At 42.4% G+C, this 27,412-nt stretch overlaps 1 long non-coding RNA gene across 1 annotated transcript; it reads right to left on the bottom strand.

Moving 5' to 3' along the window:
* Positions 1-15: 15 nt before the first annotated feature.
* LOC143837285 (uncharacterized) lies at positions 16-27,406 on the bottom strand. Its single transcript, XR_013230945.1, has 8 exons — positions 27,277-27,406; positions 24,896-24,916; positions 22,883-22,903; positions 22,103-22,126; positions 17,395-17,421; positions 15,681-15,704; positions 1,885-1,906; positions 16-315 (listed from the first exon to the last, which is right to left on the bottom strand). It is a non-coding gene; the product is annotated as an uncharacterized LOC143837285 (long non-coding RNA).
* Positions 27,407-27,412: the final 6 nt, after the last annotated feature.

The following is a 27,412-nucleotide window of genomic DNA, read 5'->3' as shown; positions in this document are numbered from 1 at the left end:
AAATGAACCACAATATCAGTTGTATTACATTTATTCCAAGCTTCTAACACATTCCCAGGCTGCAGTAGGACAGCTTTGATTGCTATTGGACCTTTATTACAAAAGCAATGCATTCAGTACATGTCACCAATTTTTTTTCCCAACTGGACTAATATGATTTGTGAATCAAGGTGTTTGTTTGTTTGTTTGTTTGTTTATATTTCTATACCACCCATTTCTATGCACTTTGATTTTCATGGGGCAACAGCACAGAAGAGAAGAAAATTGACATCCACATAATATAGGATCTTCATGATCACCCACCGCCAATCAAGCCTAATGAGAAAATAATAGTTATTAGCACAAATATTCCCATAGAACAAAGACATCAGCTATAGTTCAAGATACTTTGCCACCTGAAGCAATATAGGTCCACTGGGGCAAACCCTGTTGCACTCAGGAATACGTCCTTGTTAATGTTTGAATATAATGAGGCAAATGCTCTTGTATAATGGAGAGTCAAGGCTGTGAGCTCTCGGACTCATTGCCACTGACGAAAGCCAGACTGAAAATGGAAAACAAATGAATCTAGAGACCGTTTTGGCAGAGTCAAAGTCTAAATAAATGACATAAGAGACTTTTTATTTTCTTATACTTAATTAAGCCACTGGATAGATTCTGTCTCTCCTTTGTTACAATTTTTGGAATCGTCCACTTTTTTCGTGCAGCACTCAGGAATACAGCAGGCACTAGGATACATGCCTGCACTGTGTCTTTTGTGGGTATGTTCCTTCTCTACCTGATTCCTTCTCAGTCTTGGGATACAGCACAGTGCAGAGGTTAAAGAGTGGCAGACTCTAAGCTCAAATCTGATCCCCTACTGATATTCTATGTGCAGGTAGAGAGAGGCCTCTACAGAACAAATCAGGCCCCATAGGGCAGTGTGCAGCCATGTCCAGGCTTTCCAAGACCCCTCTGAACATGCATGGGCAGTGGAGGGCCCATTGTAGGAAACTCGCTGTATTCTCAAGTATCTCGGGCACCATATCCACATGAAAGAGAAGTCAGAGAAGCTTCCCACAGCTGCCCCAGGTCCCATAGGGTCAGCAGGAGGCCTTTCCTGCTGGGGCTCTAACTCCCTTCCCCAGGTTCTTGCATGGGCAGGCAGCCATACAGACTGCACTGTGCTCCCTGGAGTTGACCTGTAGCCTGAATCTCTTCTTCCCAGCCACCCTGCTCTCTGTCCAATGTCAGGCCATTTCTCGGCCTTCTGTGACCCCCTGAACTTTAGCGGAGCACAGAGAGACCTCTACAGGCCACCCCACACCCCATAGGGCTGGTGGGCTGCCATTTCCAGGCCCTCAAACTAGAGAAGACGACCCAAAACTAATTATTGATGTTTAAAATACATGCTCTCCCTTGACTTTTGGCATCCTCCCTCATCCAGGTCAAATGGCCCCATACATCAGCAACCTTACCCACCCAAATCTACGTAAAGGTATTTCACAAGCAAGGCTCAATGTAATAACATCTGCTCTCCTGGAAGGTAGATTTCAAGGGATACCCTCTGAAGACAGACTGTCCTTGAGGTGGTGGTGCCAGTGAGTCCCTAGCCCAGATGTTGTTATACTGTGCTTTTTATGACCGTCAATGTAAATCTTCCATGGAGAGTTTTTTAGCTGGTGAAAAGCGATGAAAACTTAGCAGCAGCTGCCATTGATGCAGAGAAGGAGTGGGTGATGAGAAGACATGCGGGGGAGGTTCTAGGGCAGCAGGAAGGCGTGCACTGCATGAGAGCATCGCGCTTGACCTGGACATGGGCTCAGGGCACCTTAGAAGGTGGGTAATCATGGCATTCCAAAAACAGAAGGGGGGGTTCACGATAGTCATAAATGTAATACTTACTAGGATTCTCAGCGATAGGAATCTACATGTGAAAAAAATCAAACAATTATTCCTTGATGTTCATGTTCATGTTCATGCTTATGCTCAGTCTCTTTCTTTCTTTCTTTCTTTCTTTCTTTCTTTCTTTCTTTCTTTCTTTCTTTCTTTCTTTCTTTCTTTCTTTCTCTCTCTCTCTTTCTTTCTTTCTTTCTTTCTTTCTTTCTGCCTGCCTGCCTGCCTGCCTGCCTGCCTGCCTGCCTGCCTGCCTGCCTGCCTGCCTGCCTGCCTGCCTGCCTCCTTCTGAGTTAGGGATTAATGGCAGACACTTTCACAGTTGTGAAAAGAAGCAATTAAAAGAGATATGTTGCTAACTCCATCCATATCCACCCAAGCATGGAAGCATAGTCATACATCACTAACCTTATAACATTTATATTCCCCTTATGCTTGGAGGAGCTGGGAGAAGGAGAGAATTATCTCAGGAGCTGACTCAGGAGCTGACTGCTAGCTCTGCCCTCTGCTGAGTAGGCCTTTGTGCTATAAAAGGCTCCTGCTGGCCAGAGGAAGGCAGTGCTTGGAGTAGCTGGGACAAGGAGAACATTAACTCAGGAGCTGACTACTAGGACCACCCACTGCTGAGTAGGCCTTTGTGCTATAAAAGGCTCTTGCTTGCCAGAGGAAGGCAGTGCTTGGAGGAGCTGGGAGAAGGAGAGCATTATCTCAGGAGCTGACTGCTAGCTCCGCCCGCTACTGAGTTGGCCTTTGTGCTATAAAAGGCTCTTGCTTGCCAAACAATACCCAAAGGACTCTTGGGGTCTGATTAAACCAGAATGGAGCCAAGAGCAAGAGCTAAAGGACTCTTTGCTGTTGACTTTTCGCCTTAGGATCAAGCCGAAGGTTTCACTGAAGTTTAGGACTATTTATGGAGCAGTTCAGATGAATCAAAGTGGCATGAAGACTGAAGAAGGTTGTGTAGTGACATGTACCATCTGTGGAATGTTTGTCTTTTTACGTCAGGGGGACAATTTTTACAAATGCAGCAAGTGCAAATTAGTGGCTCTGCTGGAGAAGAAGGTCCGGGGATTAGAGAAAATTGATTACACAGCAGGAGGAGGAAATCTATCAAAACAAAATCAGGAGGACCTAATACAGGAGGGTGATAATTGGAAGGATATTACACATAGGAGTAGAAGAATAAGTAGAAGTTCTGACCCACTGATGATCAGCAATCAGTTCTAAGATCTGCTTGAAGAGGTTGATTCAGAAATACAGGAGCATGTGCAATCCCCCATGAAGAATAAGCCCCAACATAGACCAGGAAAAAAGTCACAGGCCTCCACAGGTGAGAGTTCTAGGTCTTCTCTCCCAGCGAACCCAAAAAGCTCAGGAAACACTTCACAGTTCCCCACAAGAAAGAGTTTTAGTTATGCTCCCAATTGTAGGGAGAAATTGATACTGGTAATTGGGGATTCCTTGCTAAGAGGTGTAGAGGTGGAAGTGTGTAGATCTGACTTGTTGTCTCGAGAGGTCTGCTGCCTACCTGGTGCATGCATCAAGGACAAGCTCATCAAGCCTACAGATCATTACCCCTTCCTTCTCATCCATGTAGGAACAAATAATACTGCCCAGCAGAACATAGAGCATATTAAAAAAGACTTCGTGGATCTGGGGGGAAAAGGTAAAGGATCTGGGATCACAGGTTGTGTTTTCATAAGTCCTTCCTGTAGGTGGCCAAGGCATAGGAAGAGAGAAATATTATGCAAGTAAATTACTGGCTATATCAATGGTGTCGACGGGAACAGTTTGGATTTCTGGGTCATGGTCAACGGTGTCAATATGAGGGGCTATTATCAGTAGACAGCATGCACCTCACAAGGGATGGGAAAAGTATTTTGGTAGGACCCTTGCACACCTGATGAAGAGGGCTTTAAACTAGACACAAAGGGGGAGCGAGATGTAAATTCAGAACTTGGTGTGATGGCAGGATCTGAACATGAGAAGATCTCAAATCTACAGGGAATGTTACATAAGCAAGGAACTACTAGCTTACAAGGAAGTTCAAAAACCAAAACCATGAGGCACACAAAGGATGGATTACGACGTCTCTACACTAATGCACGGAGTAAAGGAAACAAGCAGGAGGAACTAGTAGTCTTAATAGAGGAAGTAGACTATGACCTAATAAGAATCACAGAAACTTGGTGGGATAATATTCACAATTGGAATACTAAAATCAAGGGGTACAATCTATTCAGAAGGGATAGACAAGAAAAGAAGGGGGGAGGTATAGCAATATATGTTAGGAATCGTTATACTTGTGAAGAAATACAGGTACCCGAGCATGAAAGTTCATTTGAGTGTATTTGGGTAAATATCAAAGGAGTAGGAAATGAGAGTGGTATTATTGTGGGGGTTTGCTATAGATCACCAAGCCAGTTAGAGGACTTGAATGAGATACTGCTAGACCAAATTACACAGTTTTCAAAAAAGGGGGATACAGTGGTCATGGGTGATTTCAATTACCCAGATATCTGTTGGAAGACCAACACTGCTAAAAATGCAAACTCCGTTAAATTCTTAACTTGTCTTGTCAACAGCTTCATTTCCCAGAAAGTAGAGAGGGGAACCAGGGGCTCTGCTATTTTAGACTTAATTCTCATCAATAGGGAAGAACTGGTAGATGAGGTGGAAGTAGTGGGCACACTTGGTATCAGTGACCATGTACTTTTGGAATTTTCAATTATGGGAAAGAGAAAACCTTTATGTAGTTGTACATATAGACTGGACTTCACAGACTTAAAGGTATGTTTTGTAGAGTTCTGTGGTCAGAAAGACTTAAAGAGATGGAAGTCCAAGAGGGCTGGGAGTTTCTTAAAAGTGAAATACTGAAGGCTCAGTCACAAACAATTCCCTTGAGAAGAAAAGATGGAAGGAGCCTAAGGAATCCAGGTTGGCTCCATAAGCAGTTGTCAAATGATTTGAGGAATAAAAAAGAGTAATTTAGGAAATGGAAGGAAGGCCTTATTAACAAGTATGAGTATAAATAAATAACCAATAATTGTAGGGGGAGTGTTATAAAAACTAAAGCTCAATAGGAGCTTAGGCTAGTAAGAAATGCTAAACATAACAAAAAAAGGCTTCTTTAGTTATATTTCAAGCAAGAAAAAGAATAGGGAAACCGTAGGACCACTGCAGGGACAAGAAACTGAAATTATAACAGATGATGAAGAGAGGGCTGAATGGCTTAACTCTTATTTCTCCTCAGTTTTGTCTTGTGAGGAAAATCGTGATCAATGTTGTAAAAATGTAACACAACACAGGGGACGGGAATGGTGGCCTAGGATCACTGTTGGAGCAGTCCGTGAACACCTAGTTTCTTTAAATGAAACAAAGTCTTCTGGGCCAGATGAACTGCATCCAACTAAAAGAACTTGCAGATGTCATCTCTAAAACTCTGTCCATTATTTTTGACACTTCTTGGAGAACAGGTGAGGTGCCAGAAGATTGGATGTGGGAAATGTTGTTCCCATCTTCAGGAAAGGGAAAAAGGAGGATCCAGGTAATTATCGACACATCAACTTGACATCTGTCGCTGGCAAAATTTTGGAGCAAATAATCAAACACTTGTTCCTTGAGCAGCTGGAACTGAGACCTGTGATTTCTAAGACTCAGCATGGGTTTCACAAGAACAAGTCATGTCGGACCAACCTTATCTCTCTTTTTTGAGAAAGTGACTACCTTGCTGGATCAGGGGAATGCTGTAGACATAGTTTATCTGGATTTCAGTAAAGCTTTTGATAAGGTTCCACATGATATTCTTGTTCACAAGTTGGTAAAATGCAGTATGAGTCCTAATTCTGTCAGGTGGATCAATAACTTGTTGACAAATCGTACCCAGAGGGTACTTGTTAATGGTTCAGCATCTTCTTGGAAAGAGTGAGTACTCCAAGGATCTGTCCTGGGGCCTGTGTTGTTCAACATATTTATAAATGATTTGGAAGAGGGATTAGAGGGGATACTGATTAAATTTGCAGATGATACTAAACTGGGAGGGGTAGCAAACACAACTGAAGACAGCAACAGAATACAGGATGATCTTGATAGGCTCGAGAAATGGGCTAAACTGAATAAAATGAAGTACAATAGGGACAAATGTAAAGTTCTGCATTTAGGTAGAAAAAAACAAATATAAGATGGGGGAGATTTGTCTTGGCAGTAACATGTGCAAAAAGGCTCTAGGAATCTTAGTAGACCATACATTGAACATGAGTCAGCAGTGTGACTCAGTGGCTAAAAAGGCAAATGGGATTTTGTGCTGTATCAAATGGAGTATCGTGTCCAGATCACAGGAGGTGATGGTACCGCTTTACTCTGCTATAGTTCGGCATCACTTGGAGTACTGTGTTCAGTTTTGGGCACTCCAGTTGACGAGGGATGTAGACAAACTGGAACGTGTCCAGAGGAGGGCAACAAAGATGGTGAGGGGTTTGGAGACCAAGACGCATGAAGAAAGGTTGGGGGAGCTTGATCTGTTAAGCCTAGAGAGGAGACGACTGAGAGGGGATTTAAAAGGGTGCCATATGGAGGATGGAGCAGAATTGTTCTCTCTTGTTCCAGAGGGACAGACCAGAACGAATGGGATGAAATTAATTCAAAAGAAACTCCATCTAAACATCCGGAAGAAATTCCTGACCGTTACAGCAGTTTCTCAGTGGAACAGTCTTCCTTGGGATGTGGTGGGTTCTCCATCTTCAGAAATTTTTAAACAGAGGCTAAATAGCCATCTGACGGAGAGGCTGATTCTGTGAAGGCTCAAGGGGGTGGCAGGTTACAGTAGTTGAGCGATTGGGATGTGAGTGTCCTGCATAGTCTGGGGAGTTGGACTAGATGATCCATGAGGTACCTTCCATCTCTATGATTCTATGATTCTATGTTTTTCTGAATGGCGATTGTACCAAAAGGACTGATTTGTTATTTTAGCAAGGAATAATTCTACGATTCTATGATTCTAATTATCTGAACATCATTATCATGATGCATATTCGTTGAATATCTTCATGATGTTCTTTACTAATTTACTGCTAATTAACTCTCTCCATATATCTGTACTCCAATTATTCCCATTTAATTTTCTGAGGAAACATGCATGCACATGAAAGCTCTCACTTTTGTTGCCCCTGGACTCAAATTTTGTTCTGGTACTTCAGACCTACATGGCTACGCACCTGAAAACTCTGTTCATCAATGGTAATCAGGTAGTCAATTAATCATTAATTTTTGGGGCTATTTATAATTTGTTTGTGCGCATTCGCCAGAACAGGCTACTTACCAGTGACTCTACACTGAGCAGTGACAATCCTGGAGGTATTTTGCACGGAGCCAAATAAAACAGTTTTAAAAATAACCAGTTTAGACCACTTGATTATACTATAACTAGTAATTAAGCCCGCTGTAAAAAAAATACAGCGGGCGCTAGCCGTTCCCAACCACCCTGGCAGTGCTGCCCGGGCAGGTGGGAAGGACTGGGCCGCCCCCAAACCACCACCACCACCCCCCGCCGTGGAAAAAGCCATGCCAGGGCCCAGGCAGCCCGATCGCGAGCTCGGTGAGGCTGCGATCGTGCCGTGCGGGCCCTGGGGAGCCATTTTCTTCCCTCCCCGGCACAGGAAAAGCCTCCCCAGGGCCTGGGCAGCCCGATCGCTGCTTGGGCCCTGGGGAGGCTTTTACTCACACCTGGCACAGGAAAAGGTTCCCCAGGGCCTGGGCAGCCCGATCGCAGCCTTGGCCCGGGCCCTAGGGAGGCTTTTTCTTCCCTCCCCTGCCCATCTTCTGTCCTTGGCCCAGCCACTCCCTACCTCTCTGCTCAGCGGTGAGGTAGGAAATGGTGGCGGTCAGGCCAATGCACCCAATGTTGAAGGGGGGCGGATTCGTCAGTCTGGCAGCAAGGGACCAATCGCGAGCCGCACAGAGCATGGCTCGCGATTGGTCCCTTGCCGCCAGACTGACAATTGGAAGGCCAAATTGGCAAGTGCTTTGCACCTGCCGATAGGTCCCTACGATTGTCAGTACAGGGGAAGGGGCCAATAGGCACCCGTCCTCATCCCAGTCAGGGCCCGCCCTTGGGGCCCTTCCTCTTTTATTCTTTCCACTCCACAGGAGTGGTTAAAGATAGTTGTTCTGCACTGAATATAGTCTGTTGAAAAATTATGCTGAAATGCTTTCTGTATGGAACAATTCATAGCCCTGCCGCCTGTTATTTTGCCATCTCCACTTGCTAGACTCAATTAGAAACTTAGTGACATGCTTTGTTCCCTAATGCTGTTACTAATCAGCATAACCAAGGAGCGTCTCTGCATGACTAATAGAGCACCTGAGACAGGCAGGATAGAAATTAATCGGTGAAAATCTTCTATCAGAAACAATGCTTAAAAGATGCTTCAAGTACCAAAGAGGCAGTTCATCATGCAGAGGAAAATCAGTTTCGCAGAGTAAATTCACTCTCCTGTGCAGAGATCAGAAAAATCACAATGGATTTAGTGAGTTTTCATCAGCTTTTCCATCATGCAGAAGAAGCCCTGGAGTTGCCTTGTAAAGGAGAGTAATAAACTTTCCCTCTCTCCCATTTGGGATGGGGGGGGGAATCAGAGGCATGAATTTACTTGGCAGATTTTTATGTCACCTCTCTAGGGACCTCTCTAGGGAGGGAGGGAACGAGCTGTGGGGAATCCTCCCTCACCTGCCTACCTCCCCCCTTCCTTCCTGGGCCTTCACCCACCACAGCTGTGAGGGCTGAAGTGTTGCTAGACAATTGTGTGGCCTAGTCAGAACAGAGCAGGATGAGGCAGTAGTCACTCCACCTGAATAGCATTTGGAGTGGAAGTCTTTTGCCAGCCTGACCCTCCAGCCCAACACTGTTGCTCTCCTCAGTGGAGGGGGGCTTCCCTCATGTACTGCGAGTTGAACCTTGCAAGTACTACTGCAACCATCTGTGGGGTGTGCTGGGATGGGGTGCTGGGATGGTCTGAAGCAGCAGAACAGCATTCAAGTACAGGGGCATGTTAAAGATTGACAACCTTTCATTCAAGTTACAAGCTTATCTGGCCATAACCTTTTGCCCAGAACACTTATGCATGCACACAAAAGCTTCTGCCCAGCCATTGATAGGTGGGAGGGAAGAAGAAACCCAAAGGGAAGGGAGAGGAGAGGAGGAGTGTTTGTAATAAAGGGGGTAAGAGGATGGAGGAGAAAGAAAAATGGATTGGGGGAAAGAGGAAGGAGAGGAGGAGAGAGAAGGAAGGAGAGATAGAGGAATTAAGAATGAGAGGGAGGGAAGCGAGAAAGGAATGAAGTTGGAAGAAGCACGAAGAGGAGGGAGTGACCGGGAAGGATAGAAGACAGATGGGGATGGGAGGGGAGAGTATTTTATACAATAGTGATTTAAAAAATGTGATATTGGGTGGGCGGAGACATGGCACTTAGATAGCTCGAATACTTCGAGCTCCTGTTCCACTGAGGGTCAATCGCTGCTGTGATTGACAGAATCGGGTTTTGGGTACGCCAACCTACCTACCATCTACTCAGGAATTCCTTGTGAATCTCTGGGGCCTCTCTGTTCCACAGGGAAATTAATATTCCCTGGAACGCAAGCTCAGTGTGCACAGGGTCCAGTAAGTGCCGTTCGCCATTTTAAAACTTTCTCCTTTCCTTTCAACTCCGCAATCTACAAGCTCTTACTTTAATCTACCAAGCTAATTGGATTCCTCCCTGCAAGACTTTCGACTCATCACAACTCCAGAGTGAAAACAACTGGCAGACATCAGATCGAGCCTACAAACAGTGAGTGGGGGTTTCCCCGGCACCTTCTCCCCTGGAACAAACTCTTGGTGTGAAAAGCTGCTTTCTTTAACTTAAGCAAGCTAGAGTGTCAGGAAGATAAGGGAGAGAAGGTAAAGAAAGGGGTTAAGGCAGCCAGAACATCCCCGCGCCACTGATTATAAACCGGAGATTGAAAAGCAGATACAAGAATCTCGTGAGAGCGGTTTGCCAGACGAGAAATCAGGCTTGGAAAAGCTTCAACAGGTCATTAAAGCGACAGGCGACAGCTGGTGAAGAAAATAGTTTCGGTTTCCCATTGACAGCTACAGGGACTAGAGTGTGCAAAGAGACAAAATTCTATCTGGAGTGCTATCCTTGGTTTTTTTTTTCCTCTCTGTTTTGCTCTGTCCCGTTCTGTATCTCTTTTTTTTTCTTTTTTTTTGGGCTGATCTCCCAGGACTCTGAGTTTTATAAGGAGAGACTGATACATTATCAAGACTTTGCTGCCATCTAGTGGACAAAAGGGGTCACTGCTGGCCTTCTCCTTAAAAGTGGATAAAAGGACATACTTTTTTCTTTTTTTTTTGTTTTCTCCCCCTCAGGTTGCTGTTATTTTTAGTATATTGCTTTTTTATCAGTATTTTTATTCTATTTTTAATCACCTTTTTTCTATTATTATTCTTTTTCTTTTTAAACCTTCTTTTTGCCCTGGATTTACTTTTTCTCCCCCCCACCACCCTCTTTTCTCTCCCTTTTGCTCTCAAACCATATCTAACACACCTTTATTTTTTTATCTCCTTCTGCTTCTAGAGGCACCTGACAGGTTAAGGTGCAGGTGCAGATAATCTGAACAAGCTCCCCATCTGTTGCTGTTGAGATGTTGTAGACAAGAAGGGTTGAAGAAGTGAAGTGGAGTAAAGCCAGAACATCAAGGAGGCACTGCAGGATTGGAGGGTAGAACACTGGTGTAATTATTTTTTATAACTTGGCTATAAAGTATATTGGGTATACCGGTATATATGTTGATTTAATAGTGTTTTGTAATAATAGAGTTTTAAGAGCGATATATACCAGGTGATATAACCACTTGTTGATTAATATAACTTGTATTCAATGTATGTCTGGAAAAAAAGATAGACAACTCCCCAAAGCTGATAGATCACCAAAAAAGAAATTAAAGGTTGATGTGACAGCCTTCTGGAGAAGAAAGAAGGATATGTAAACAGCTGCCAAAGCAAAGAAAATCAAGGAAAAAGAAAAAGAACTAGAAAGATTGAAACGGCAACAACAAGACCTAGAAGAATTGGAAGAAACCTCAAAAGAAGAAAGCATAGATATGGAAAAAATAGCCCACCTTCTGGAGAAACAAAGCAAGGAGATAAAAGCTTACACGGTTGAAGCACTAAAAAAACAATCTAAAGAACTCTCCAAAGAAATACAAGACATTAAGAAAGAACTCACAGATAGTATAGACGGAATAAAAACACTTGTAGAAGGAAATATAAAACAACTAAAAGAACACAATGCTAAAATTGAAAAACTGGAAGGCTGGAGAGCAGGAGCAGATGACAAGTTTGAAATCTTGCAGTCAGAAGTGAGAAGTAGGAACGTGAAGATCAGAGGGGCCCCGGAATCTTTTGGCAAGGAAGATTTAAAGAAAGAACTTACAGAGGCGATTGGTGCATACTTGGAGGAAGAAGAGGTGAAAATTGAGAAAGCTTACAGAGTAAATTCTAGAGCAGCCAAGAGAAACAACCAGCCAAGAGACATTCTCATTGGCTTCGAATCTAAGTCAGTAAAGAACACAATCCAAGGAAAGCATAGAGAAAATCCATTCACCCTGGAAGACCAAGAAGTTAAGATCTTTCAAGACTTGCCATTGGAGATACAACAAAAAAGGGCACAATTTCACTTCCTACGGCAAATTCTGATTGGACAAAACATTATATATTTCTGGAAAATTCCATTTGCATTGGAAGTTATCTTACCAACAGGAAGAAGGATCGTAAAAACACTACAACAAGCACAAGAATTAGCGGATACCCTAGCCGAAGGCTCTGCGTTGGCAGAAGTACAGAGAAAACAGTCAAGCCAACAAGAATACAAGGGAGTAGCAAGAAAAGGTGCTGGGACCAGAAAGTAAAAATGGAGCTTCTGAAGATAGTTTCTGTTAATGTTAATGGATTAAATTCACCGAATAAAAGATAGAAAGTTTTCAATCAATTACGGAAACTAAAATGTGATATAATATGTCTACACAGAAACCCATATTGCACAAAGACATCAAAACTTATTGAAAAACAAAAGTCTGGGGAAAGAATGGATTGTATCAGCAAAGGAAAAGAAAAGAGGGGTGGTGACGTATATTGTAAACCCCAATATAAATGCGAAGATTATATCCAAAGACCCAGACGGATGCTTTTCTATCCTCAGGATTAAGCTCCCTGACAGTCAAAACTTTGTCTTGGTGAATCTATATGCGCCAAATAATGCCAAAGAGACGTTTTACAGGGATTTTTTCTTGTCCAATTCGGATTTATTGGAAAATGAGGTAATGATAATCGGAGACTTTAATGCAGTCCAAGATCCATATTGGGACAAATCTTCAAGGAAAACAGGCTCAACATTTCCACCCTCTGCAAGATCTAACTTCAAAGACCTGGCTCTAGTGGACGTCTGGAGAGAACATCATCCAAAATCGCGCCAATATACTTTTTATTCAAACAGACATGATGCTTACTCAAGACTGGATCAATGTTGGGCGTCAAAACAAATGTTACACAAACTGAGAACTTCAGAGATACTACCAAACACCTTTGCAGACCACAACCCATTACAAATAGAGCTATGTGTGAAAAGAGTCGGAATAAGAAGGTGGAAAATGAATAATTATTTCCTGGAGGACCTAAAGGTCCAGAAGATTTGTGAAGCAAGTCTACAAGAGTTCTTCCAACTAAATGTCACCCCAGACTCTTCATTGGCCACGGTGTGGGCACGGTGTATATGAGAGGTATACTTTTGCGACTTAACACTACAATAAGAAAAAGAAAGGAAAAGACCCTGAGTGAAATAAAAGAAAAACTGCAACAGACAGAAAAGCAACACCAAGAACACCAAACTAGAGGATTAGCAAAACAAATAAAATTATTAAGAATACAGAGAGACAACCTAGAGGCGGAGGAAATGAGGAAGAAACTTGATAATCTCAAACAAAAAAACTTTGAATGGGCAGATAAACCCGGGAGATGGCTGGCTCAAAGATTGCGGAAGAGCTATCAGAAGCATAGCATCACAAAGTTATCACATGAAGGCCTGAATTATAATAATGAAGCAGAAATTCATTCATGTCTTACCCAATTTTTTCAGAACATATATACAAAAAAGGAACAAAATATAGACCCTGGAACATTCTGTCAAAAAATATCAATGAGCAAATTCACAGACCATCACAGAAAAATTCTCAATCAAAGAGTTACAATGCAAGAAATAAATGATGCAATAATGGCAACCAAAGCTCAAAAAGCCCCAGGGCCAGATGGATTGAGTGCAATATATTACAAGAAGATGAGCCATGTTGTCTCCCCACATTTACTTCAACTATTGAATGAGATTATAGACAATCCTGGAAAATCCCTCCCAAAATCATGGCAACAGGCCTCAATAACACTTATTCATAAAGAAGGAGGAGATATGAACTCACCCAACTCGTATAGACCAATCTCTCTGTTAAATGTGGACTATAATATTTTGGCAAAAATTTTAGCAGAAAGACTGAAAAATTGTATCGGAGACGTTATACACCAAGATCAAACTGGATTTATGCCAAGAAGATTAATGACGAACAACATAAGATTTGTTTTGAATGTGGCAGACTATGTGCGTAAAGAAAAGTTGCAGGCCGCTTTTATATTCCTGGATGCAGAGAAAGCTTTTGACAACGTTAGTTGGGACTTTCTGTTTGAAACACTGAAAGCAACCGATTGTGGTGGTACTTTCCTGGAATTCATCAGACAAATATACTCTGAACAAGAAGCTAGAATTTTAGTAAATGGAATGCTCACAAAACAATCCATTAAAATAGGTAAAGGTACCAGACAAGGATGCCCTTTGTCTCCATTGTTATTCAATCTGGTACTAGAAATGCTGACAACTAAGATAAGAGCTACAGAGGAGATCATGGGAATTAAAATCAATGATCAGGAATTTAAATTAAAATGCTATGCTGATGATGTAGTGTGTACTGTCATGAACTCAAAAGCGTCAATTCCCCCCCTCCTGGAACTACTGAAAGACTTTGGGCATTATTCAGGATACAGAATAAATGATAAAACAAAAATCGATTTACAGGGAACTACAGATCTTGATGTGCAAAATATCAACTGAAAAACCAGATGTGAGACAAATCCCAAATGGGTGAAATATCTGGGAATCTACCTAGACAAAGACTTCCAAGAACTCTTCACTGGTAACTATGAAAGACTATGGAAGACTATGCAACTGGATATCAAAAGATGGAACGAGTCAAAACTGTCCTGGTCGGCTCGAATGGCCACGGTCAAGATGAACTTGTTGCCCAAATTTAACTTTTTGTTCCAAATGTTACCAATAGTGATCCAGGAGAAAACACTAAGAAAATGGCAATCAGTGATCAACAAATTTATCTGGAGTGGAAAAAGGCCAAGAGTTGCTTTTAAAATACTTCAAGATGTGAAGGAGAGAGGAGGCCAAGGTGTTCCTAATCTAAAACTATACAAAGGCGCAGCAGCACTTACATACATAGTGGAATGGATTCGGGAACCGCACTCAAGAGAATTGGTATTTGAAAGAAAAACCATGGGTAACAGTTTCCATGAAAGACTATGGTCAGCAGGAAAACAAAAACAAAAAGCAGTAGCAAACATCTGGATTAGTGGGCTCTTGAACGTATGGTCAAGATATAATAAGAGACTATCCCCAGCACCATCAATATTGAAATCACCAATTGAGGCATACTTTGGGAAAGCTCAACAGAAAAGGTTGACTTGTCTCCAGTACAAATACTTAATATCAAAGACCGGCAAGTTCAAGGATATACAAACAATAAAGAAAGAAGGAGTAGAAATTCAATGGTTAGAGTACAACCAACTAATATCTAGATTCAAAGCAGAGTTTCAGCAACCGTTAAATCTAGAGGCTCCAATACCAGAGTTTGAAAACTTAGTAATCCAAGATAAAACACATTTACAGGGCCAAATATATAAATTGTTATTAAGGTACGAGACAGAAATGGAACGGGTTAAGCCATGTATGATCAAATGGATGCAAAATATTGAGACTAATGTGACAATGGAACAATGGGAGTTAGCATGGTCTAGAATACCAAAGTATACTAATAGTCAAATACTTAAAGAAAATTGGTATAAAATGTTTTATAGCTGGTATGTAACACCAAAAGTGATCGCTAAAATTGCCAAAAATTGTAATAACAAATGTTGGAAATGTGATGATAAAGTAGGCTCTTTTTTTCATATGTGGTGGAGATGTGAAAAAGTTTATAAGTTTTGGGCAAAAATACATATTATTATGCAGAAAATGTGGGGTCTTAGATTTCCTATGAAAGCTGAAGCTATGTTATTAAGTGTTCCTCCACAGTGCCTCCCAACCCATACACAAAGCTTTTTCTTCTATGCGACTACGGCAGCAAGACTAGAATTGGCCAGGAAATGGAAAACGCAAGAACTACCCTCGATAGAAGATTGGCTGAATAAACTAGCTGACTTTGCCAAGATGGCTAAACTGACACTAATAGTTAATGGAAGAACAGAAGAGGCCTTTCAAGAACAATGGGGCCCTTACCTGAACTGTTTAGGAAAATAATACAAAAGGGATTGAAACGTGGAACTAAATGTATTAAGTGAAGAGCATAACCCTTCTTTTTTCTGTGCTAACAATGTAGATTGCATGTATTTCACTATAATTCTGGAAAATAAAAATAAAAATCATAAAAAAAATGTGATATTCACCACATCCGGATTTTCAATGAGAGTCTGCATAAAAAAACATAAAGCAATTATTCCTTCATGCTCAAGGTTTCCTCCCTTCCTTGCTCCCTCCCTCCCTCCCTCCCTTCCAGTTTTTAATTTTCCAACTTTTTATTTTACCAACTTTTTAAATGGTCTGTTTCTGTTTTATGGATAGCTTCCTGATGTTTGTATCTGATGGCTTTTTTTCAATGGCTTGTTTTTAGAAGGAGAGTTGGTTTATATGCTGCTTTTCTCTACCAGGAGTCTCAAAATAGCTTACAATCACCTTCCCTTTCCTTTGACCACAACAGACTTTCTTTGAGGTAGGTGAGGCTGAGAGCCGTGATATTACTGCTCATTCAGAAGAGCATTATCAGGACTGTGACTAGCCCAAGGTCAAAGAGCTGGCTGCATGTGGAGGAGTGGGGAATCAAACTCGGCTCGGTAGATTAGAAACTGGCTCTCAACTATACCAAGCTGGCTTTTATCATTCCAATCTGGCTTTCAGCAATTGTTCTGTTACACTACCAAGCTTGCAATTCTAACTCACACTCAAATATAATTCTAAACATTAATGACATCATAGCCACTGAGGGAGATGCCTGGGCTCACGGAGATGCTGCTGATGCCACCTCCACCCAGAGAGACTTTGTGACAGCCCCCTGGGCCTGCAGAGGCTGCATGGCCACAGCTGCAATCACAGCCACAGCCACAGCCTTCCCTGCCAGCCACCCCCTGACTCTTCTAGCATGTTCCCCATGGGGGGGACTACGGACGTCATGTCCGTATTCACATCCATTTTAGAGGGCGCGTCAGAAGATGTGTTCCACATTAATAACATGAGACTGTCCAAGGTGGTGTGAAATTGACAAAACTTTTTGTTTTGTTTTAGAAAATAGAACTGGCTTCCATGGGTTGATACTTTTGCCATGGAACTTTCCTCCAGATTCAGGCTGGGAAATTCCTGGAGATTTTGTGGTGGGCCTCATGGAGTTATTGTGTTACCAAGTAAAGCATCCATAGTTTTGTTTTCTACATAGAAGCTTCACAGCTGAAGTACAAACCTGATCCTTCAAAACACTTTTATGCAACACAGGCGTGATAGGCATTTGCAGTTTCCTCAGATTGTAGGGCTGTGTTCTGAGGGTTTTGCTCCTAACATTTCACCTGTATCTGTAGCTCGCATCTTCCGAGGTCTGTCACAGCAAGATGCATATCTCTCTGTGGCAATGCACATCTTGATGTGACAGACCTCTGAAGATGCCATTCACAGATGCAGATGAAATGTTAGGAGCAAAACCTACCAGAACATGGCCTCACAACCTGAGAAAACAAAACAAACAAAAAAAAACCAGTTGATTCCAGCTGTGAAAGTCTTGGACAATAGATAGAAGCCATGCCTTAAATTTACCACCCTGACTCATGAGACTCACTTCTTTTAGTTTCTCTCTCACTTTCCAAGACCAACAACATCCTCTTGATTTGTTATATCTTCGTTTCATACTTAATCCAGTACAAAACATTTCCCTTCATTCATCAACCTGTGTCTGACACTGTGAATTGATTGAAACACTACCTCAATACATGGGTAAATTGTTTTTCAACTTAAATCTTCAAAACAACGAACAACCATTGGGTAATTGTGGTAGCACTGAAAAACTGGAAGTGGAAGGGGGGTATCTTTCACAATAGTAATAAAAGTTATGATACTCACACTTTCTTGAGCGTCAACTACAGGACTCTATACAAAAATATAAAGCAATTATTCCTTCATCCTCATAGATCCTTCCTTCCTTCCTTCCTTCCTTCCTTCCTTCCTTCCTTCCTTCCTTCCTTCCTTCCTTCCTTCCTTCCTTCCTTCCTTCCTTCCTTCCTTCCTTCCTTCCAAAGTTCATGACTGATCTACAAGCTATTTCAATAAAAACATGTATTCCTATTGGACACAATCTATAAATCTTCTCCATTTTAGGGTTAGATTTCACAGCTAAATGAGTGCCCTTCATTGGTTTTCAAGGACAAAAAGTCATCTAGATTAGCTATGTCAAAGGAACTTTCACACACATTAAAAATGCAGTTTGAATCCACATTCAAAGCACTCTTTTTCATTTTTCTTTTTTTTTCTCCCTTTTCCTTTTTTGGGAGAAATGAATCTGAGTTTGGGGATTGGCTGGATATTTGGCTCTTCTGGAAACGCCAGTGCATTCCAAATTTGTGGAGATGCAAGAGATTATGGAATAGATAACTCCTCTTCTTAATAACTAAGGGTGTCAGCCTGGAGTGGGAAGAAGCACGATTTCCCCCCACCCAAACGCATAGCTAGGACTGCAAAGAACAGGAGCAGATTTCTATTGTCACAGATTAAAGAGATATAAACTTGTTTTCCTGCTCTCTTTTGGAATGAGGGGCTCAGATGGAATTCCCTCGTGTCATATACTTGGCAGATTTTTATGCTACATCTCTAGAGTCCTACTTGAGTATATATTCCAATAAGTTTTATTTTAAAAATCCAATAACACAAACTGGGGGAAGGGTGACATCTCATGTCACCTTTGCAAACCTGGAGAAAAGAAGCAGATAATTTCAAATGCCATTTATTTATTTATTTATAAATTTATTTATTTATTTATTTATTTATTTATTTATTTACTTACTTACTTACTTACTTACTTACTTATTTACTTACTTACTTACTTACTTACTTACTTACTTATTTATTTATTTATTTATTTATTTATTTATTTATTTATTTATTTATTTATTTATTTATTTATTTATTTATTTATTTATAGATTTCTATACCGCCACTCCCCGATACTTCTCGTGGCGGGTTACATCATAAAATTCTAAAAACAGTATAACCCAAATAGAGGTTAATAAGATGGATCAAAATCACAGTGCCCCCTTGTTTTCTTTTGGTAAAAGGTATCCCCTGTGCAATCACCGGATCATGCCTGACCCTTGGGGTGACGCCCTCTAGTGTTTTCATGGCAGACTCAATACGGGGTGATTTGCCAGTGCCTTCCCCAGTCATTACCGTTTACCCCCCACCAAGCTGGGTACTCATTTTACCGACCTCGGAAGGATGGAAGGCTGAGTCAACCTTGAGCCGGCTGCTGGGATAGAACTGCATGTCTGCTGCCTTACCACTCTGAGCCACTAGAGGCTCTTTTGGACAATAGGCCAAATCCTAGAGTTTTAACTGATGTATTAATTAGGGATTATATTTTACTGACTTTTCCAGTGGTCTGCTTCTATTGTATGGAGGGGTTGATGCTGTTTGTATCTGATGGCTTGTTTTCAAAAGCTTGATTATATTTTGCCATGTTGTTTTAACTGTAAGCCAACTTGAGCAGGACTCTGAAGAGGTGCCACTGAAATATCCAAAATTCATAAAAATGTCTACCATAATATTCATTCCCATCTTGATCCATTCAATTGTTTAAATTAAAAACTGCCTATATTCCTCAAGGCCACTTTCCTGTCTGGAGTTATTTGGTGGAGGAGAAAGCTCCCTTTTTGTAATAGTTTAAACTGGAGCAGGCTAGTAACTCTTACCCCCTTAAAGTCCTACTGTATTCCTCAACATGGTGAGGGGTGAACTGCAGAGGTCATAGCACACAGGGCAATTACATAGGCATGGAGAAGGACATAGCAACACACCCCATCTTTCTTGCCAAGAAAATTCTATGGAAAGTACGGCAACTATGGTATGCAGTGGTAGGCCCCTCAGGCCATGAAGTACTGAATAAGCCACTGGGCAAGGGCGACAGCTCTCTACCAGTAACCTGGGCATCTATGGACACTTAGCTGCCAATGTAGCCCATGGAGAATGCAAAGGCCTGAGCCAAAGGAAAATCAGAAAGATTGCAACATGGAATGTATGTGGAATGTCACAAGGAAAATTGGCTATTGTGAAATCAGAAATGACTCAACTTAACATCAGTCTGCTCGGCATCAGTGAACTACACTGGACAGACAATGGCCACTTTCCATCTGAAGACTTTGCAGTCTACTATTCTGGTCATGACAGTATCAGAAGAAATGGTGTGTCCTTTATTGCGGATGACAGCTCGTGCAGCGGAAAGTTACACAGCAGTAAATGACTGAATTATGTCCATCCGAATTTGGGGAAAGCCAATGAACACAACGGTTGTAGAAGAAGAAGAAGAAGAAGAGTTGGTTCTTATATGCCGCTTTTCCCTACCCGAAGGAGGCTCAAAGCGGCTTACAGTCGCCTTCCCATTCCTCTCCCCACAACAGACACCCTGTGGGGTGGGTGAGGCTGAGAGAGCCCTGATATCACTGCTTGGTCAGAACAGTTTTATCAGTGCCGTGACGAGCCCAAGGTCACCCAGCTGGTTGCATGTGGGGGAGCGCAGAATCGAACCCGGCATGCCAGATTAGAAGTCCGTACTCCTAACCACTACACCAAACTGGCTCTCAGCCATTACCCCTTAATGTTCAGTCCATAGAAGTGGATGCACCAACCAAAGCTGCTGATGAAAATGAAATTGAAGATTTCTATGTGAAAGTGCATGAAACAATAAGACAGGGGCCTCAAAAGGACATGATATATGTTTTTGGGGATTTCAATGCCAAAGTTGGAAATCAACAAGAACAGGGCATCTGCGGTAGGCTTGGACTAGGTGAGCGAAACGAAGCTGGTGACAGACTTATCCAGTTCTGTCAAGAAAACACTAACTTCTTCTATGACCTACCGAAATTCCGTTTATACACCTGGACATCTCCAGATGGCATACACTGCAATCAGATTGATTTTATCCTTTACAGTCAGAAAAGACGGAGCTCCCTTCTAGCAGTAAAAACATTTCCGGGAGCAGATTGTGGCTCTGATCATTAACTGTTGGTGGCCAAGTTGAAAGTCAGATTACTTAATATCAAGAAAAATGTACCTCCAAGGACGTTTAATGTCACCAGGCTTCCACCAACATATGCCATAGAAGTGAACAACAAATTTGAACGGTTTGATACTATTGAGAAGCTACCTGAGGAATTGTGGCAAGAATTTCAGTCTAATGTCATAGAAGCTGCTTTAGAACATATACCATACAAAAAGCCGGAAAGAAGATGCAAAGGGTTAACATCTGACACCATCAAAATTGCTGAAAAATGAAGAGCAGCAAAAGCTGCTGGTAAGAGAAACGAATTCAGAAGGCTAAATGCAGATTTTCAAAGTGCTGCCAGACAAGATAAAGAAGTGTATTGGAGGCAACTATCCAAGCGACTGGAAGAAGCCTCTTTTCTCAGGTGAAACAAGTCTGGAGCACCTTCACGGCTCATAAAGTGACCATCAAAGACAAGAATGGAAATACTTGACTGACAAGCCAACATCAAGGATTGATGGCGACAATATGCCGAAGAATTATATGCAAACACCAAGGTGCTTCAGTCACCAGCCAAAAACACCCAACATGAATTGGAACCGCCTATACTTGAAGAAAGAGCCTCTTGTGGTGCAGGGTGGTAAGGCAGCAGAAATGCTGTCTGAAGCTGTCTGCCCATGAGGCTGGGAGTTCAATCCCAGCAGACAGCTCAAGGTTGACTCAGCCTTCCATCCTTCCGAGGTCGGTAAAATGAGTACCCAGCTTGCTGGGGGGTAAATGGTAATGACTGGGGAAGGCACTGGCAAACCACCCCATACTTAGTCTGCCATGAAAACGCTAGATACCTTTATACTTGAAGAAGAAATGATCTGGGCCCTGAAACAGCTCCCAAATAATAAAGCAACTAATAAGGCAGTTCCCACTGTCATGATGGTCAGTCCATAGTCTGAGGAAGAGTGCTTGCACAAGAAAGCTCACGCCTTGAAGCAATCTTTGTTGGTCTTAAAGGTGTTACTGGACTCTGATTTTATTGTGCTACTTCAGACCAACACGGCTATTCATTTAAATCTACTTAAAAAATAAATGCTTCTCAAGACTCTGTCGTGTTGCGGAGCCTGGGGAAGCATTTTTAAAAATCTTTAGAAAGACCCATAGTAGCAGAAGCAGGAGAGGAGTAGGTGGCCTGAGTGAGCAAGCTGCTGGCTTTCCCAGCTATTGAGGGAGAGGAAGGAGGCAGCCCAACTGCACGGAGCTTTTATTCCAATCCCAGGCCGATTCAGCCCCATCCTCCTTCCTTTGTTCCTTCATTCCTTACACACTTCCTACCCCTCTTTCATTTTTCTCCTTCTTCCCTCCCTCCCTCTCCTTCCTTCCCAACTCTTCTCCCTCCCTCACTACCTCATTGCATTCTTCATTGCTTTTCTGGGGCAAAAACTGATCTAGATATGGGTATAATGCCCTTAAACTTAAACCTTCAAAACAAAAGAAGCGCTATTAATTACTCATGCATTTCAGAAGCAACATTGGAATGGGAAGGGGAGAATTTTTCAAAATAGTCATGAAAGTTGTGATACTCACATTACTCTGAGAAGGACGTTCACCCTAGATGTTTAAAAACAAACAAACAAACAAAAAAACAACAAGCAATTATTCCTTCATGCTCATAGCTTCTTTCTTTCTTTCTTTCTTTCTTTCTTTCTTTCTTTCTTTCTTTCTTTCTTTCTTTCTTTCTTTCTTTCTTTCTTTCTTTCTGCCTGCCTGCCTGCCTGCCTGCCTGCCTGCCTGCCTGCCTGCCTGCCTGCCTACCCTTCTGATGGCTTCTTTTTCTTTTGACATGTTATTACTGCAAGCTACTTTGAGCAAGACTTGGAAGAGGTGGCATAGAAATATCCTGAATAAATAAAACTGCCTATTGCAAAGTTCAATCTCTTACTGAACATTTAATATTTTATATGAACAACTGCCTTTATTCTTTAAAGTTCTGTCCTGTCCACTCTTATGTCATGAAGGAAAAAGTCTTCATGTTTGTAATAGTTTAGAGGGGAGTATGCAACAGGCCAAAACTGAGGTCAAGGTCAGGCAACAGGCTGTGTTGAATAATACTATGAATAATTCATAGTATCACAAAGTTCATTCTTATGCCGAATGCATCATGTTTTATGGGGGAAACAGCCATTACCCCTTAATGTTCAGTCCTGTCCACTCGTATTTCGTGGAGGAAAAAGTTTTCATGTTTGTAATAGTTTAGAGGGGAGTATGCTACCATGACTTATTTTCCCCCATTCTTCTGCTCTTAGAATTTGTGACAGAAAATAAGAGAAGAAAATAAGAGAAGAAAATAAAAGTTGTGATACTCACCTGAAGTGGCCCAAGAGCTCCCTACATATAAACAGTAAATAATTATCCTGGTGTATTCATAGTTTCTTCCCTCCCCTTCTTCCTTCCCTTCCACTCTTTCCACCTTTTATTCTGTTCCTTTTCTGGGAGAGAAAGAGAAGCTGAATTTCAATTTACCTGGGAGTGACTTTCACTGAGACACTGAGTTGGAACAACCATTTAGCCTTTATTAAAGCCTCCACTCTTAAAATAATTGGGGCCATACTAAGATTCTATGCATCTAAGGGAGGATCTATTATTGATCCAGCGATAAAACTATTCATGGCCAAGGCCTTACCCCATCTCCTTTATGGTATCAAAGTCTGGGGAAGGAGGGATCACCTGATTCTAGCTGGGAAGTGATTCAGAATCACTTCCTTAGACGTATTTTGGCCTTACCAAAAGGAACTCCTGCTGCACATATGCGTGCAGAGTTAGGGCTTCCATCAATCAAGGCTCAAGTCCACTTCAGTAAAATTTTGGACACAACATAGGAAAAATACTACCAATTTAATACTCAAGCAGTGTTTTGAGCTAACCTTGAATACTGATCCTTTCCGACTTGCCTGCTATGTTAAAATACAATTACGGCATTCCATCCCAGATAATTTATTAAGAGCACAATTTATTAAGAGCACTAGTCTAATCTGAGTGATTGGATCTTTAATACTGATGCCATACTGGATAGACAAACAATAATAAAATCTACTTGATAGCAAGGATCCTGAGCAGATCGCCCGCATTGCAAAATTTTTAGCAAAGGTTTTTAGAATCAATTCCTTGTTTTTAACAAAATTGAGTAACTCTGTCTGATTCTTATAATTGTACTATTTTGTATTTCCATACCTGTATTGTTCTTTATGCCAATAAAGGCTTTTGTATCTCTAATAAAATCTAATTTTTCTCCTTTGTTTAAACTATTCAAAACATTCCATCTCAGATCAGACTATTTGGTCTTTTTATTATCGGATAAAAAGGTAAAGGTAAAGGTATCCCCTGTGCAAGCACTGAGTCATGTCTGACCCTTGGGGTGACGCCCTCTAGCGTTTTCATGGCAGACTCAATACGGGGTGGTTTGCCAGTGCCTTCCCCAGTCATTACCGTTTACCCCCCAGCAAGCTGGGCACTCATTTTACCAACCTTGGAAGGATGGAAGGCTAAGTCAACCTTGAGCCGGCTGCTGGGATTGAACTCCCAGCCTCATGGGCAAAGCTGTCAGACGGCTGCCTTACCACTCTGCGCCACAAGAGGCTCTTTATTATCGGATACCAACCCCCTAATTAGTTATAATGTTTCAGTATTTGCATTAGCAGCAAGGAAAATGCGAGCCAAATTTATGCCATCAGACAGCTAGAAACCTGAATTCTTATTGTCTTTTATTATCTATGGACTACTGCATGTATTGTTCTAATTCTTTTACTGTTTTTATATCAACTGATATGATATTGATTGTATTGTAATGGCCTATGGCTGGAAACAATGAAGTCTTACACTTTGAAGATTGGTTGGATGTCGGGCTCCTCTAAATTCCCATCCTGGAAACTTCAGTATATTCCAAATATGTGGAGATTCAGGAGATTACGGAAGAGATTCCTCCTGTTCTCAATAAGTAAGATTTCAGTCTGGAGTCTGAATCAGATCACGTCTATTCTCTGCTGATCAAATCTGTTCTTCTCTGCCCAACCTACCAGCTAGATCTGTAAAGAACAGGAGCAGATTTCTAGTGCTCCTGAATAAAGGAGAAAAACAAACTTTCCCCCTTTCTCTTTTGGAATGTGGGAATCAGACAGAAATTCCGTTTTCTTCCCGGTTTTTCAGATTAGAGTCTTCTGGCTCTAAAAGACAGTAAGCAAAGGGACCTAAAAACTTTCAAAGGTGTGAATCAGAAGTGTTCTGTAAACCACCATACCAACAGGCCCCTAGGTAGCAATAGCTTACCAAAAGCAGAATAATGATGGGATTTTTCACCTTAGTCATAAAAGTTGTGATACTCACCGAAAGTAAATTAGCAGGACCCTGCATATAAATAGTAAGTAATTATCCAGTTGTATTCATCGTTTCCTCCTTCCTTTCCTCCCTTCCTCTCCCCTTCCCTCCTCTCCCTCCCTTCCTGTATTCCTCAAAATGTCATGACTTATCTGCCGAGTTTTTCAATGAAAACATTGATTTCTGTCGAATACAAACTGTATTGGGCCCTTCTGATTTCCCATTCTGGAAATTTTAGTGTATTCCAAATATGTGGAGATGCAGGAGATTATGGAAGAGATTCCTCCTGTTCTCAATAAATAAGTTTTCAGTCTAGAGTGTAAATCAGATCACGTCTATTCCCCGCTGATCACATTGTTTTCTTTTGATCACAATAGTTTCAAAATCAGCCTTGATTTTGCTACTTTATTGTTTTTCCTGGGTAAAAAGGTCATTGTTAATTGACATCTCAAGGGAGCTTTCCCTCATACTGAATATTGCACCTTCAATCCATTTTCTCTCCACTTGCAAACATATTTTCCTGTGTCATGACAAAATACACTTGCGTACCATTGCTAAGGTGACCATCCTAAGTATTTTGACCTTCATCCAGCTGCATCGGTCAGTATAAAATAAGCGGAAGACCGAAATAATATATATTTTTTCAGCTGAAGCAAGAGTAGCAAGAGTAACAAGAAATTGTGTATCTTTCTGTGTTTGAGACAGGAGGGACATAGATAGGAAGCAAAATTTAAAATCATATGTTGTCTGTGTGTGTGTGTGTGATGCGGGGGTTATTGGGGGATGAGTGAGTGTGTAGGTGTGTTTTAGGAGACATTGGGGATGCAGAAAGAAGGGGTTACAGAAAAGGTTAGGGGGGAAATAATGGGAGGAAGACCTGCATTGGGGAGGGAGACTGAAAGAGGGATGACTAAGAGAGACCCTTTATGCATGGCGGCAGCTACTCCATGCTTCCGTCATGCTGTTGTGGTGGGGCAGGATGCCCCACTGTTCCCCATGAACACACAGGGGTGGGCCCCGAAGGGCTGCCTTGGCGTAGCGTGTGCACATGTGCTTTGCACCGTGGCTAGCAGGGTAAGTGGCAGCGGCTGAGGGGAGGTGGGGAGAAGCCAGGGGGACTGGGGAGGCGGGCCCCCTCCACATGCTTTGGTGAAGGCATGGGGATGCCCCTGCCGGCTCCATGGCTTTGCGGAGCCCGCAGGGGCGTGCAGTGTCCATACAGGGACAATGTAGGTTGGGGCCAGGCGGGCCAAAAGGCCCAGCGCTGGCAATTATGTACCGCGCCGGCCTCGCAGGATCCAGGAAGCTGCAGAAGTTCCCTCGTTTGCATAACACGGGCCTTCCATGGCCCTGCGTTGGACCATGCCCGCACTGGTGGCGGGGGCTTACATAATTGGGGATTTTCCCCGATGCCCTGCCGCCACCAGAATGCCTGTGCATAATGGGGTCACAGAGAAGAAAGGGAGAAAAAGGGTAGGGGAGGGAAGAAGCAAAAGCTGAGGAAATGCAGTGGCCTTTCCTTCCAGGTTCCCAGTTGTAGGTGAGTATGTACACATGCTTGTATATTCTGTAAGACTGCAAGTATAGATCATATGCTAGAATGAGATAAAGGATATGTGGAAACCCTGCATTTCACCATGATGGCTGCAATCCCAATGACACTTTCCAGGGATTAATAATAATATGGGACTTACTTCTGAGTAAACCTGATTAGGCTTGCTCCCTACAACTTTCTGAGGGGAAAATAGGCAAGTGCACTTCACTTTTCCCAGTTTCTTTTCCCTCATGGGATTCCTTGTGTTGTGCATAGACCCATTATGCAAAGGCTGGAATGCCCAAAATGGTGGCGACAGGGCTTTGGGGAAAATCCCCAATTATGCCCGACGTCACCACCATTCAGGGCCCAGCCCGACCCAGACCCTTGGAAGACCCACATTAACAAAATCCGTGTTCTTCCGGAGTCCTGGGACTCCCGAGGGCGCAGAAGAGGGCTAGCCTCTCTGAGCCCTGTGCATAATTGTAACAGCCGGGCTTTTGGCCCGGCTCTTCCCCTGACCTCCCGTGACCTCCCCTGACCCTGCAGAGATGCCTCTCGCCCCTGCCAGCTGTGCAGAGTCTCCACTCTGGTGGGCAACCCCCGCGGGCAACCCCCGCCATGGTGGGAGAGCAGCATGCTGCTCCCCACCATCCTGCAGTGGGGGGGGGCCTGCCCCCAATCCACCCCCCAGCTGCTGCCGCCACTTAGAAGCACTCTTCCGGCCCTGCGTTGTGTGCACAGGGCCATTGTGTGGGCACAGCCCCACCCCTGTGCGTACATTCTAACTCACACTAGAATATCATTATAAACATTAATTAAATGAGGGACCATCCAGAGCAAAAGGCAGCCTTACCGACATGGTTTCCTTTAGGCAAATGAGAAGGATGAAAATTTCAGCCACAAAGTACGGTCTCATCCTGTCTTCTTTTGGATGTCTTTGAGTGGCAAAGTGAACAGTGAATATCTTCTACCTGCTGTATTTATACCAA

The sequence above is a fragment of the Paroedura picta genome, chromosome 5 (assembly GCF_049243985.1).
Source record: "Paroedura picta isolate Pp20150507F chromosome 5, Ppicta_v3.0, whole genome shotgun sequence".
NCBI lineage: Eukaryota > Metazoa > Chordata > Lepidosauria > Squamata > Gekkonidae > Paroedura > Paroedura picta.
Note: the sequence above shows the minus strand (reverse complement) of the source record. Positions and strands in the feature narration are given on the sequence as shown.